The sequence below is a fragment of the Urocitellus parryii genome, chromosome 6 (assembly GCF_045843805.1).
Source record: "Urocitellus parryii isolate mUroPar1 chromosome 6, mUroPar1.hap1, whole genome shotgun sequence".
Lineage (NCBI taxonomy): Eukaryota > Metazoa > Chordata > Mammalia > Rodentia > Sciuridae > Urocitellus > Urocitellus parryii.
In genome coordinates this window covers 25,991,018-26,004,800 of record NC_135536.1, presented here as the reverse complement: position 1 = coordinate 26,004,800, position 13,783 = coordinate 25,991,018, and the positions used below count along the sequence as shown (strand labels likewise).

General features: G+C 45.2%; 1 non-coding gene across 1 annotated transcript; it reads right to left on the bottom strand.

Annotated features, from left to right (window-relative positions):
* Positions 1–18: 18 nt before the first annotated feature.
* Positions 19–91, bottom strand: Trnaa-cgc (transfer RNA alanine (anticodon CGC)). The gene has a single exon. It is a non-coding gene; the product is annotated as a tRNA-Ala (tRNA).
* Between the last annotated feature and the right edge of the window lie 13,692 nt (positions 92–13,783).

Genomic DNA, 13,783 nt, shown 5'->3' with positions numbered 1-13,783 from the left:
AGAGATCTTACTAAGATTTGGTGGTGCTGGGGATTGAACCCAGGGCCTTGTGCATGCGAGGCAAGCACTCTACCCACTGAGCTACATCCCCAGCCCTTGCTAAATTATTTAGGGCCTTGCTAATTGGCTGAGACTGGCCTTAAACTTGTGATTCTTCTGCCTCAGCCTCCTGAGTCACTGAGATTACAGGTATGTATCATTGTGCTTTTGGCCATCTAGTCACTTTAATAGTCACACAAAAAAGCATGTGGCAAAATCTAACACTTATTCATCATAAAAGCATGCCCTAGGAAAAGAACAGAATTTCCTCAACATAATAAAGGGCATTTACAAAGCACAGTTAAAATTCAAAGTGGTTAAAGACTGAATGCTTTTATCCTCTGAAATCAAAAACAAGAGAAGAAGGTTAGCCTTCAACACTTCTATTCAACTTGTACTATAACTTACAGCCAGGGCAATTAAACAAGAAAGTGAAATAAGGGCTGGGGATGTGGCTCAAGAGGTAGCGCGCTCGCCTGGCATGCGTGCGGCCCGGGTTCGATCCTCCAGCACCACATACAAACAAAGATGTTGTGTCCGCCAATAACTAATAAATAAATAAATAAATAAATAAATAAAAAGTTTAAAAAAAAAAAAGTGAAATAAAAGGCATTCAGATTAGAAAAGAAGGAAAATGATTTCTATTCACAACAATTTTTTTTTTTTTTTTGGTACCAGGAATTGAACCCAGGTCTCTTAACCACTGAGCCACATCCCAGGCCTCTTTCTTTCTTTCTTCTTTAATATTTATTTTTTTTAGTTGTAGTTGGAAACAATACCTTTATTTATTTTTTTTATTGATTTATATTATGTTGTGCTGAAGATCGAACCCAGGGCTTTGGACACGCCAGGCGAGCGCTCTACCGCTGAGCCACAAACCCAGCCCCTTTCTTTTCTTTCTTTCTTTCTTTCTTTTTTTTTTTTTTTTTAATTTAAATTTGAAACAGGATTGTGTTAAGTTGCTTAGGGCCTCACTAACTTGCTGAAATAAATAATGAACTTGCAATCATTCTACCTCAGCCTTCTGAGTCACTGGGATACAGGAGGGCACCAACATTCCCAGCACAACGGAATCTTATACATAGAATATCTCAAGGAATCCAATAAAAAATATTGGGAATTATCAACAACTTAAACTGACTATAGGATACAAGATTAATACACAAAAAATGGCTGCAGTTTTACAAACTAAAAATAAACATTCTGAAAATGAAATCAAGAAAACAATTCCATTAACAGTATCATCAAAAAGGATAAAATACTTTAAAAACTAGCAAAAGGCTGGGCAGGGTGGTTGGTGCATGCCTAGAATCCTAGCAATTTAGGAGGCTGTGGCAAGAGGGTCACAACGTCAAGGCCAGCCTCAGCAATACAGGTGTGATGGCAAAACCAGATCTGGTCGTGAAATGAAATTATAAAAACACTGTGGCAAGAAACCAAGGCCTGGGGAAAGGGTCCGTTCCCCTCCTCTCTCTCAGCCTTTCTCCAGGAAGCCTACTTATCCAGGGTTCCCTACCTTTTGGATTGTAAATAAACTGCCCTAGGAGTCTGACTATTCCCTCTTGAAACTTAACAGATGCCTGTGAAGTGAGCTGTTTCTTCTGACCTGTTTCTGTAAGCTTGCTTTGTGTTAGAGACCCTGCACCAGACCCTCAGCAGCATAGATTAGGCCTTTTTTTTTTTCTTTTTTAAGAGGAAAAAAGCCCCAGTAATTGAACGGGTCTAAAATAAAGCTAAATAACCTATAAATGTTGTGAGAAACTGTGGATCGGGGCTCAGAATTTGGAGTTTTGTCTTCCTCTAGGCCCACCCACATAAAATAAAGTTTGGAGTTCTCGGAGTGCTGCTTGCCACCTCTCAACCAGTCTGTTTCCCACAACACAGGCAGAACTTGTCTCAAAATAAAAAAACAAAAAGGGGTGGCAATGCGTTTTAGGCAGCTTTTTCCACCACTATGTTCACTAAAAAGACCTGACAAACAATCTTAGAGAAGGAAAAGTGTATTTGGCACTCAGAGTTTCAGAGGTCTCAATCCATAGCCGGCCAGCTTCATTGCTCTGGTCCCCAGATGAGGCAGAGCATCGTAAAGGAAGGATGTGGAGGAGAGAAGCAGCTCCCAATGTACGGGCCAATTAGGAAGCAGAGAGAGCTGTGCTCACCAGGGACAAAATATAAACCCTAAAGGCATGCCTCCAGGGACCCACCTCTTCCAGTCACACCCTCCCTGCCTACAGTTACCACACAGTCAATCCATATCTGAAGATTAAGCTGTTTCTCCAAGGATTAAATCACACCTATTGTAATCCAATCATTTCACCTTTAAATGTTCTTGCATCGTCTCACACATGAGCTTTTGGGGGACACCTCATATCTAAACCACAAAAGAATGTAAGTCAGTGGCAAAGTGCCCCTGGGTTCCATCCTCAGTACCACAAAAGCCAAACAACAACAACAAAGCTAACAAAAAAGTATAAGATATATATACCGAAAACTACTGAATATTGTTAAAAAAAAAAAATTAAAGGAGGGCTGAGACTCTGGCTCAGCGGTAGAGCTTTTGCCTGGCATTCTTGGGCCCTGGGTTCAATCCTGAGCACTGAAAAAAAAAAATTAAGCAAACCTAAATAATGGAAAGATATTTCATTTTCCAAGATTAGAAGACTTAATATTATTAAGATGGCAATGCTTCCCGAATTTATCGATAGATTCAATGCAATCGCTAACCTGGTCCATCTGCTTTTTTTTTTGAGACATTATGGGTCCTAAAATTCACATGACAATGTAAGAGACCCAGAATAGCCAAAGCAATCTTAACAAAGGACCAAAGGACCAAGAGGACTCATCTATTCCAATTTCACAACTTACTATATAGCAGAAATAATCAAGACAGTGTGCTACTGGCATATCAATACATATATAGGTCAGTATAATAAAATACAGAATCTAGAAATAAACCCTAACATTTATAATCAATTGAGGTTTTTTAATCTATTTTTAATTTTTTAGTTGTTGATTGACCTCTATTTATTTATTTATATGTGGTGCTGAGAATTGAACTCAGTGCCTCACACATGCTAGGCAAGCACTCTACCAACTAAGCCACGACCCCAGCACTCATCTAAATTTTTAATAATAGTGTCAAGACAATTCAAGGGGAGGAATGAATTGGTCTTGTCAACAAATGGTACTAATACACCTGGATATCTACATGTCAGGAATGAAACTGAACCCCTACCTCATACCATATACAAAAACCAAGTCAAAAGGGATGAAAGACCTACATGTAAGAGCTAAAATTATTAAGTCATTAGAAGAAAACATGGGCATAAATACTTATGACCACATATTACACAACTGGTTTTAGATATGATGCCAGACATGCATAAACAGAGAAAAACTAGATAAACTAGATATGGTGGCCTCTGTTCATGAGATTTCAAGGCAGATTTCAAAATACAAGGGTGAATCTAAGCTAGCTTGACCTGAGTAAGACTGCTGTATGTGCATTCCATGAGGGTACAAGGGGAGCAGGTATGGGAAGAAAGGGATGTGTTCTGAGAACTTCTGAGAGATGTTGCTGGAATTAAAAAGACCCAAATAACACCCCCTTCCTCACCAAAGTTGTGAATCAATTAAGAAATAAGACAGAAGTGTCAGCCATTGTTGCCAAACTTAAACGTACAGCTGAATTCCCAGGCGTGGGACCTGTATGAGTTGCACAGGGCCCTGACTTGCTTTAGTGCTCTGCTGTTACAACTGTGAAATTCTTTTTATTTTTTTTTATAATTGTCAGTCTTGGTTATGATTGACAAGTGAAGAGGGGGCTGCTGGGGTGAGGAGACTTTATCATCAATAATAATGAGACTCTTTCTTTTCACTTAACATCTTTATTTCCTCTGTTAATTTTTTATCGTGCCCATTCTTTTATTTATTTATTTATTTATTTATTTATTTATTTATTTATTTATTTATTTTTTAAAGAGAGAGTGAGAGAGGAAAGAGAGAGAGAGAGAGAATTTTTTTTAATATATATTTTTTAGTTTTCGGCGAACACAACATCTTTGTTGGTATGTGGTGCTGAGGATCGAACCGGGCTGCATGCATGCCAGGCGAGCGCGCTACCACTTGAGCCACATCTCCAGCCCAACTGTGAAATTCTTAATACTTTTTTTTGCACCCACAAATTATGTAGCTCACAAAAATGTCACCTGGAAAAATGCAATTTTTCTCACAGTTACAAGTGATCTGGGAGTACATGGCCCATTGTGAAGGTCAGTTTCTCACCTCCAGTCCAGGCGTGGGGGCAGCCCTCCTTAAAGGGAAGTTGAATCTGCATCATGTGTACAAGCTGCTCTCCCAGTGGCCTGGTGGAGAGGGAGAGACAGAAACCAGACCCCATAATTCAGGACAGCTGCCAGATTACCCTTAACAGGTGGAGAAACATGTCCCACATCAACCAGGACCCCATTCCACCTCTAGGTGGGATAAGAAAAGGTGGAGAAGAGACCAAGAGTGACTAGATAAACCTGAGAAATGGTAAGAGGCATTCTTCCCTTCCTCTTTTAGAGATGGGGTCTCACTATGTCCCACCCCTAGGCAATTACTCTTCCAGTCTCATCTCTGCTTCTCTGAGGATCTGCATCCTTCTTTACTCTTTCTCTACCGACCAATTTCCACTGATGCTGCCCTAGCTGCATTTTCTGCTTTCAAGAAAAGAACTCAGTCTGCAACTAGCATTTCAAGGCCAGTTCCAAAGTCCAGAAGAGAGAACATGCTAGATCCAGCTGTGAGTCATGTACACTCTGGTCCAATTAACAAGGACATGAGGGCAAGGTCACATGCTCAAACATAGTGTGGAAGGCCCACTCTGGAAGGGTGTGTGTGTGCATGTGTGCACAGGAAATTCTTAGAGAAAGGGCAGGCACCAGCTAACTGATGCTCCAAAGTGTCTGCTTTGTTGACTGCGGCAGAAAGGAAAGGGGGTAAGAGTCGTGTTTGGGTAGGAGAGGGTGGGTAGGAAGGGGCCATTCCCCCTGGGAAAGATAAACAGATTGCAACAACAGGTAGAAAAGTTGAGAGAGGTAAGAATCAACACTGGAGGTAGCTGAGAAATTCCTCATTTAATCAATCAAAATTTAAGCAGGTGCGGTGGCACAAGCCTCCGATCCCAGCGACTCGGGAGGCTGAGGTACGAGGATCACAAGTTCAAAGCCAGCCTCAGCAATTTAGAGAGACCCTGTCTCAAAATAAAAAAAAAAATAAAAATAAAAATAAAAGGGCTGGGGATATGACTCAGTGGTTAAGCGCCCTTAGTGATGAGGAGTAAGAGAAAGGAACAGGGAAGGGAGAGGATGAGACTTCTCCAACCTCCAACCCTGTCCCCTCCCCTCCCCTCCCCGCCAATAGTGAAAATCAGGTCGGCCGGTTATTTTAGGCTGAGATTCCTGCGTGTTTCCAGGCAATCGCTGGCAACAACAATTCTCTCTAGAAAGTTCAAGGAAACAGATTAAGGTCAGCCTTGATAGCAGTTCCCTGCGGGGATCAGAACGGGACTGGCGGCCAGGGTGCTGCCCTGCAGGTCGCTAGGCTCCCGCGCGGCCACCCAGGAGAACCCCGCGGCTGGAGCTTCAGCGCAGCCTGGCTGGGCGCGGGCCGGGCGGTCATCCCAGCGCCTCGCCCCTCGCCCCTCGCCCCTCGCGCGGTGTGCGGGAAGGATCAGGGGCCGAGGACGGGCGAGGACGCCCCGGAGAGGGAGCAGTCCGGGAAACTGGAAGGATGTGTTTGGAGAAAGCGCGGGAAGGAAGTCGGGGAAGCCAGATAGGAGGGCGTGGGAGGGTCGGCCGCGGTTTCTGGGAAAGTCCAGCCGTCCCGGGGGGACCCCGCTCTCCAACTCCCTCCGCCGTCGCCCGCCGCTCGCGGCCGGGGCGCACGCGCCTTCCGCGGCCCCGCGGGAGGGGGTGCCCTGCGGCTCCCCCAGGACCAGGCCCGGGGGCGCAGAGCAGCCCCGCCGAGGCTGTGTCCCCCAATTGCAGGGACGAACCCATGTCTCATTTAACCTTAATTACCTCCATAAAAGCCCATCTCTAAATCTAACTACATTGGAGACCATGTACCTGTGAATTTGCAGGAGGACATGAATATCCAGTCTGTAACAGAGGATGAAGAGTGGGAGTGATGTTATGAAGCCCAAGGATGGGAATCAGTTGGTGAAAATCAGAAGTGCAGATGGCCAGGTCAGCAGGAGCTGGAAACACAGAAGAGCTTCAGCTACTGCTGAATATGCTACACAGGCAGAGAGAGATGGGGAAATACCCTGCCTGGCCTTGTCCTTTCTCCCTCCATTAATCGCTCCATTGGCTAATCAGAGCAGTAATGAGCTGATATGGAAACCCTGGAAGTGCAGTCTGTAGGAGCCAGCCCCATTTTGATATAGAGCAGAAGAGGAAGAAAGTAGACCTGGGGACTTGGACTAATTCAAGCAGTGTCATAGAATTTCCCCAGCTCTATGCGTGACACCCAACATTGAGATTGTGGTTATTCAAGCACTACGGTGACATAGTTCTTGCTTACCAAGAATTCAAAAAGAGTTAAATTCAACATCCACATGATGAAAACATTTCTAAAATATATCATTATTAAGTTTTCTTTTCAAGCACCAGAAGCCATGTGCAGTACAGTTCTATTTATGTGTGTTTGAGAGTGATTAGTGCCAGCTGTTGTAAAAAGCAACCCCAAAGTCTCCATAGCCTGACAGCATTCACTGCAGATTATTTTCCACTCGTGGGTTATGGGTTTTTCCAAGTCGTTCCTTTCCGACGGGTGACTCGAGGATCTGGAACCCTCCCATCATTGTCCTTGCCATCTCTGAGTCCTTCATTCCCAACCATAAAAACAGAGCAGTCAGTGTGCAGAAGACAGGGAAGGTCCTCTAGGGACTCCTCCTGAGGACGATGTATACTACTTCTGCCCATTGTCCATGGGCCAGAGCCCAGTCAAATTGTTCCAATTCAATTGGAAGACAGTTAGGAAATGTAGGGGATGGGTTTGGTGCAATTGAGGTACTACCTTGTTGTTATTTTGTACTGGAGATTGAACTCCCAGGTCCAGTCGTGGTGGTAACTCTAGGCCGGTGGGGCAGGATAGAGGAAGTCAGTCACTTCATCTTCCCTCTGGCCCTTTCCTTCTTCTCTCTCTTGCTCTGCTTCCTGACCACCATGATATGCCCCCGCCTAGAATTTCCAAAAATAACCTGTTCAGAGCTACAGGCTTTCTAATCAGTGGCCCATTTACAAGGCATTCGAATATATTCATAGACATGGCAGAAAAAAAAAATCCACTCCAAGGTAGGCTCCAAAGTCTACCTTGCCACAGTTATCATGCTGTGGTATCCAAATAAAGAAATAGAGAAGGCTTGGGAATTTGAATACCTGGAGGGGTCAGGCTGATAATTTAGACAGGTGAAGAGGATGATAAAGAGCAATTGACCCTGAGACTGGGGTTTAATAGGAAGGGAGGGGAGAAAACTGATAACTGAAGAATCCACCTGCTTTTAAAAGGAGCCGCTACCTTTCTTCCCCAACCATCTTGTTGCTAATGTAAATGAACATTGTTGTTTGTTGTTTTGTTAGTTGAAAATCAGATTTTCATGTGAAATCTGCTGGTTTTAAATATTGACAACTAATTCGAAGCTTTCCAATGCTGTGTAAGACAAGCAAAACCCTTTTGTAGGTTGCATCAGGGTTATCAATCTATGATCTCTGAGATAAGCAATCAGGGTACATAAAGATCCTGAAGGAGGGAGGAGAAGGCTGTTGGGATGAGGTGGAGAGGGAGGACAGTGGGTGGGTGTGTGTGGGGTACTTTGGGGAAAGGCATTGAAAAGAGGTGTTTGGGAAGTGCTACCTCTTCACTCCTCTTTTCCTAAAAGCTTCAGGAAAATATTTTTTTTCCAGCACTACTTGCTAATGGCAGTTGGATCTGTGCTTTCTTTGTGTTACATGATTGTGTTGAGATTGGCTCTAAAAAGGCCCCAGTCACCTCTGAGTTGTGATTGAGCCTCCACTAATACAGTTGGTTTTCAATACAGATTCTAGCAACTCAGAACTCGGGTCTTGATGGCAGGAAGAAGGAAGCTTGAGTCCTGGTTCCCCACTTATTTGCTCTATGCTTTTCTTTCTTTCTCCTCCCTCCCTCCCTCCCTTCCTTCCTCCCTTCCTTCCTTCCTTCCTCCCTCCCTCCCTCCCTTCCTTCCTTCCTCCCTCCCTCCCTCCTTCCCTTCCTTCCTTCCTTCCTGGGATTAAACCCAGGGATGCTCTACTACTGAGCTCCATCCCCAGTCCTTTTTATTTTTTAATACAGCGTCTCACTAAGTTGCCAAGGCTGGCCTCAAACTTGCAGTCCTCCTGCCTCAGTCATCATCTGAGTTGTTGGAATGACAGGTGTATGTCACTGTACAAGGCTCCTCTAAGCATTTCTTTTTTTTTTTTTTTAAGAGAGAGTGAGAGAGGAGAGAGAGAGAGAGAGAGAGAGAGAGAGAGAGAGAGAGAGAATTTTTAATATTTATTTTTCAGTTCTCGGCGGACACAACATCTTTGTTGGTATGTGGTGCTGAGGATCGAACCCGGGTCGCACACATACCAGGCGAGCACGATACCGCTTGAGCCACATCCCCAGCCCTCCTCTAAGCATTTCTGAACCTCATCTGCAAATTGGTCATAAGTATAATCCCTACCCTTTGGAGTTATAGAGTGTTATATGAGAAAATGAAGTTAAAACACTCAGCACAGTACTTAGCACCTAGTACACTCAACACAATAATTGCAGTGACTATTATACTATTATATTATATATGGATACACACACATACATAATTATCATTTTTAATTATAAACCCACAGGGAAAGAATGTGCTGATCAGCAAACACAAGTAGCTGGTAAATCTGTTTTATTTTTTATTTGAAAAATGATTAATCTGCTCTCCTGGTTTTTTTATGCATTAATCTTGCATGACTTGGGTAGTATGAACCGGTAATTATCACTTTACACAAGTCTATGGTTTCACCTGGACAGAGTACTTTACTCCGAAGCCTCCGCCCGTCTGTGGAGCAGAGGGATTAACCCATGACCCATGGGCAGCAACCGAGTGTTATTAGGACCATTACTGTGGCCAATGCTGGGGTATGAATGATCACCTGCTCAAATGAATCTCTGAGGATCGCCTCCTACCCTCTGCCTCTGCCATCCTCTTCCTTGTCCTAAGGGGAAGTAAGGAAATTATCCGAGAGCCCTGCACTTCTTTTTTTTTTTTTTTGAGGGTGGGAGGATATGAACTCCCTTGGAGCCTTGTTCTAATTGGTATAAACAGTCTTTCCTATGGCTTAATAAAGGTCATTTTATACATAGACCTTTTATGAACAATTAGTGTTAAGAACCTTAAGAATATTCTGGAACTAGAGATTCCAATATCCCCTATTTTTATGACTCCCCAAGTGAAGTAAGAGAATTCTGTTGGAATGAATCTGGGTGGCTCTTGTAGTAGCATTATCATTTCAACCGCTGAAATACAGAGAGGGAGAGAGGGGCGGGGGAAGAGGGAGGGGCAGAAGCACTTCATTCATGATTTTGATTAAAATAAAATGATATATAAAAGTTTCTCAGAAGTGGAATGACAAACCCTGCACACTTGGCCAGCCGGGCATGCTATCACTCGGCTGGAGCCGTGGCTTCTCTTGTTGAGGTGGCACCCTCGACTTTCCCTTGCTAACCTGAAACATTCACGTGTTTCCATTTGTTCAAAGTGTTACTTTCACAATCAGGAAGAAAAAAAAAAAAGACATTTCCATTTTGAAGGGGGAAGGGGAGGAAGAAACAGATGTAGCCTAGCAACTTGAGCATTCCAGGTCGCCAAAAAAGTGTTTATTTAACACGTGTTGCCTAAATTAGAGAAAAGAGTGAAGCAGGAAGGCAGGAAGACAGGGAGAAGGGAAGAAAGGAGGGAGAAGAATCGGTGGTGGGGGGAGGGAGAAAAGCAGGGACCGTGGGTCTGGGTCAGACCCCCCTCTGTGGGGGGTGGGGGTTACACTGGGGTCCCAAGGGATCAGTCAGGTGTGTTGGTACAAACTCTTAACAGCCTGGGATAGTTGGGATGAATTAATTTAGAGATGGGGAATTGATGATCAGCTGTTTTGCAAAAAGTCCAAATTTACACCCTGATTCTTACTTTTTTTTCCAATTTTTTTTAGTCATCAATGGACCTTTATTTATTTATGGTACTGAGAATTGAACCCAGTGCCTCAACACATGCTAGGCAAGTGCTCTACCCCTGAGCCTAGATCCCAGTGGCCCCTACCCCGCCCACCACCCTGCATGCTTACTCTTAATCTAAGGTTCTTTCCAAGGCAAATGAAGTCCACAGCTTTTGCCATCCCTTTTTAATTATGTTAGACTGGCTCTGTATGGGGGCAACAAGAATTTTAGCCTTAGGTGGGAGATTTAGAATCAGCATTCAGACCAAGAAGAGAAAAATCGAGAAAAACTGTAGCAGGCAAACTAACCCTTCCTGTTTGTCATCCTGCTCAGGAAATAGACTGAGGGCCCACCAGGCGTCAGGCCCAGGGCCATGGAGTTTAATGCTGGGGACTCAGAGGCAAGGGTACAGGGCTCTGGCTGGAGGCTCTCAAGAAGCAGGAAACGAGGAGCCATGGTGCCAGGAGCTGTGGTTGAGGAGGTGGCGTGGGGATCAGGAGAGAGCACTTGGTACCACAGGCTCTTGTACTTGCTATTTGTGTCACCCCTTCCCTGAAGCTGGGATGACAGTAGTGCCTGGCTTTTAGGGTCAGCACAAGGATTTAATGAGCCCATGGAGCCTTCAGCACAGGGCTGGGTGTGGAGTGTTGTTAGTGATTGTTCTGTACCAAAGTACTTGGAGAAACCCAGTGAAAGGTTGTTGATGCTCCCACAGGGGACCAGAGAAAGCCACAAATGAGCGATGATGTGAGTCTTGGTGGTGGAGAAAAATGATTTGTTTTATGGACAGAGCTGGGTGGCTTACTTCCAGCAAAGGAGAGGCACGAAGATCTAGGTGTGTTTGTTGAAAAGCAAGCTCTTTGGCATGACTTCAGCATTGGGGTGTGTGCTGTGGTGAGCAAAGGCAAAGGAGGGTGCGGCAGTGTGTGTGTGTGTGTGTGTGTGTGTGTGTGTGTGTGTGTAGCAGAAACAGTGTGTACACTGCATGAGTGTATGTAACCCAGGTGGCAGAGGGAAGTGTGTGGGGGTATGTGGAGGGTGCTGGCTGTGAGTGACCCCCGTGGTATGTTGAAGGGTTTTGTGTGATACCTGGTAGGCATGGCCTTGGGCTTTTCCTGGAGGTGTGTCAGGAAAGGGAGAGCTTGGGAGGCTTTGTTCTTTGTTTTTAAGTTTTCTAAGCAAAAGACCACAGAAAACAGGTTCTGGAAGTGGTGGCCCTTTGGAGAAGGGGAAAGGAGCCTTTGGGTGTTGTTCCCTGACTGACCACTAGAGGGAGGCCTGGGCTGGGAAGTGGTGCACACCTGCCTGCGGAGGGGCGGCAGGCCCTGAGCAGTGGAGACCCCGAGCTCACATCCAAGTCCCCGCTCCCATCAGCCCCTCACACAGGTTGAGGCGCACTTGCTGGATTATAGATAAGGACAGGAAGAAAAGGAACATCCCTGATGTGCTATGGAAACCTGGACCTCAGTGCCATGTCCCCTTCCCAGCTAAGGCACATTTGCTCTCTGTCCCTACCTCCCATGCCACATATGTGGACACCCCACACCCCAGCCAGCATGCCCTAACTTTGTCCATATCCCTCAAGCAGCTTTCTTGGGCCCAGGGCTGCACGTGCTAGCCAGAAGGAGAACCTGAGGAGGAGCCCTGTGCAGGCCTGGGCAGCAGACCCAGGGCCTCCTGGAGAGAGAGAGGATGCTGGAGTCCTGGTGCTCAGAGCAGTGAGCAAGGGAGTCAAGGGCATCAGGTGAGTATGGGGAGGCATCCAGCGCCTCATTTGGGGGTTCTTCTTCCTGCTCAGGAGGATGTAAGCCACCCAAGAAGTCAAAGTCTAGAATAATTAGTGAAGAACAAAAGACAAAGTCGGAAAGATAGTTTCAAAAAAATGAAGCCCTTGATAGGCCCAGTCCACAGAGGATCTGGAGCTGGACAATTAGAAAATGGCTCCCGTGGTTTATTTAAGGGGGTACACCAAAGGCAGGGATAAGGTTTCAGGGGTGGAGTCTTGCTTCCTGAGGTCTTACAGTCCCCAGGTTGATTGGCATCTTGGCTGGTCACACCCATCTCAGAGGGGCTGTGTGGCTGCAGCAGGTCACACCATCTCCCTGTGTGGGACCTTTGGCAGAGCTGAATAGGGCTCACAGTGTGTCTGGGTGGTCAGCCAGAGGAAATGTCCACTGGAAGTTACCAGACACCAGATTTTATTAGGCTGCACAACATAGTCCACACACAGCCCACGGATGGCTCTCGACAGGTGAGCACCTCCTTGAAGCCTGTGGGGAGGGAGGAGGCATCCTCCAAAGTGGGGACACAAGGATTTGTCTTCTTTCCCCCAGCTCTTGGTATTTCTCCATCCCCCTCTTTTTTTTCAGTGCTGGGGATCAAACCCAGGGCCTTGCATATACTTAGACAACTACCACTGAGTCATGCCCAGGGCCCAGTTTTTTCTGTCTTTACGTAAGATGTCGGTTACAAAGCCTAGCAGTATGTGAGTTTTCAACAAAAGCTGATTGAAACAGTGACTTCTCTTTCTTCAGCTTTTGTCTGGCTTCTTGTGTGAAAGCCATCACTTTTTTTTTTGTCAATTTTAAGATCTCTAAATTTGTGGGGCGCATTGGCACTCCCCTTCAATCCCAGCAGTTCAGAAGGCTGAGGCAGGAGGATAGAGAGTTCAAAGCCAGCCTCAGCAACTTGGTAAGGCCCTAAGCAACTTGGAGATACCCTCTTTTTTAATAAAATATTTTTAAAAAGGGCTGGGGATGTGGCTCAGTGGTCAAGTAACCCTGGGTTCAATCCCCAGTGCAAAAAAAAAAAAAAAAAAAAAAAAGAAAAGAAAAGAAAGAAAAAAAATCCCTAGGTTTTTTCAGGTTCTCCTGAAGAGATGAAGCCTAATTCCTCTCCTGGGCTGTGACTCACCTCTAGGAAATAAAGCAAAAGTGATGGTGGGCAATTTCAGGAACCAGGTCGTCAAAGTTGCTACTCCTCTTTGACACTGGGGTCATCACTCAGGGGACACAGAAGCCATGTCCTAAAGACATTCAGGAATCCTGCAGAGAGGCTCACGTCATGCAGACCTGAGAGCTTGGGCCAACATCTAGGTTGGAAGCTAGTGCTCCAGCCACATCCAGCTCAGACAAACGCCTCCTTGACCGGCAGAGACTCTGAGCCCCATAAACCACCAGGGAGCTGCTCTGTAGAAACTGTAGATCATAAATATTCATCATTTCAAGCCACTAAGTTTGGGGGTAATTTGCTGTGCAGCTATAAATAACTAATATGGCCTTCAAGGGGGATCCTAATAAAGAGCCCTCTTATTCTCTCCTAGGGTTTTGCAGTCGAGAAAGATTTTAAAAAACACAAACATATGGGGCTGGGGATGTGGCTCAAGTGGTAGTGCGTTCGCCTGGCATGCGCAGGGCACTGGGTTCAATCCTCAGCACCACATACAAATAAAATAAAGATGTTGTGTCCACCGAAAACTAAAAAATAAATATTAAAAAAT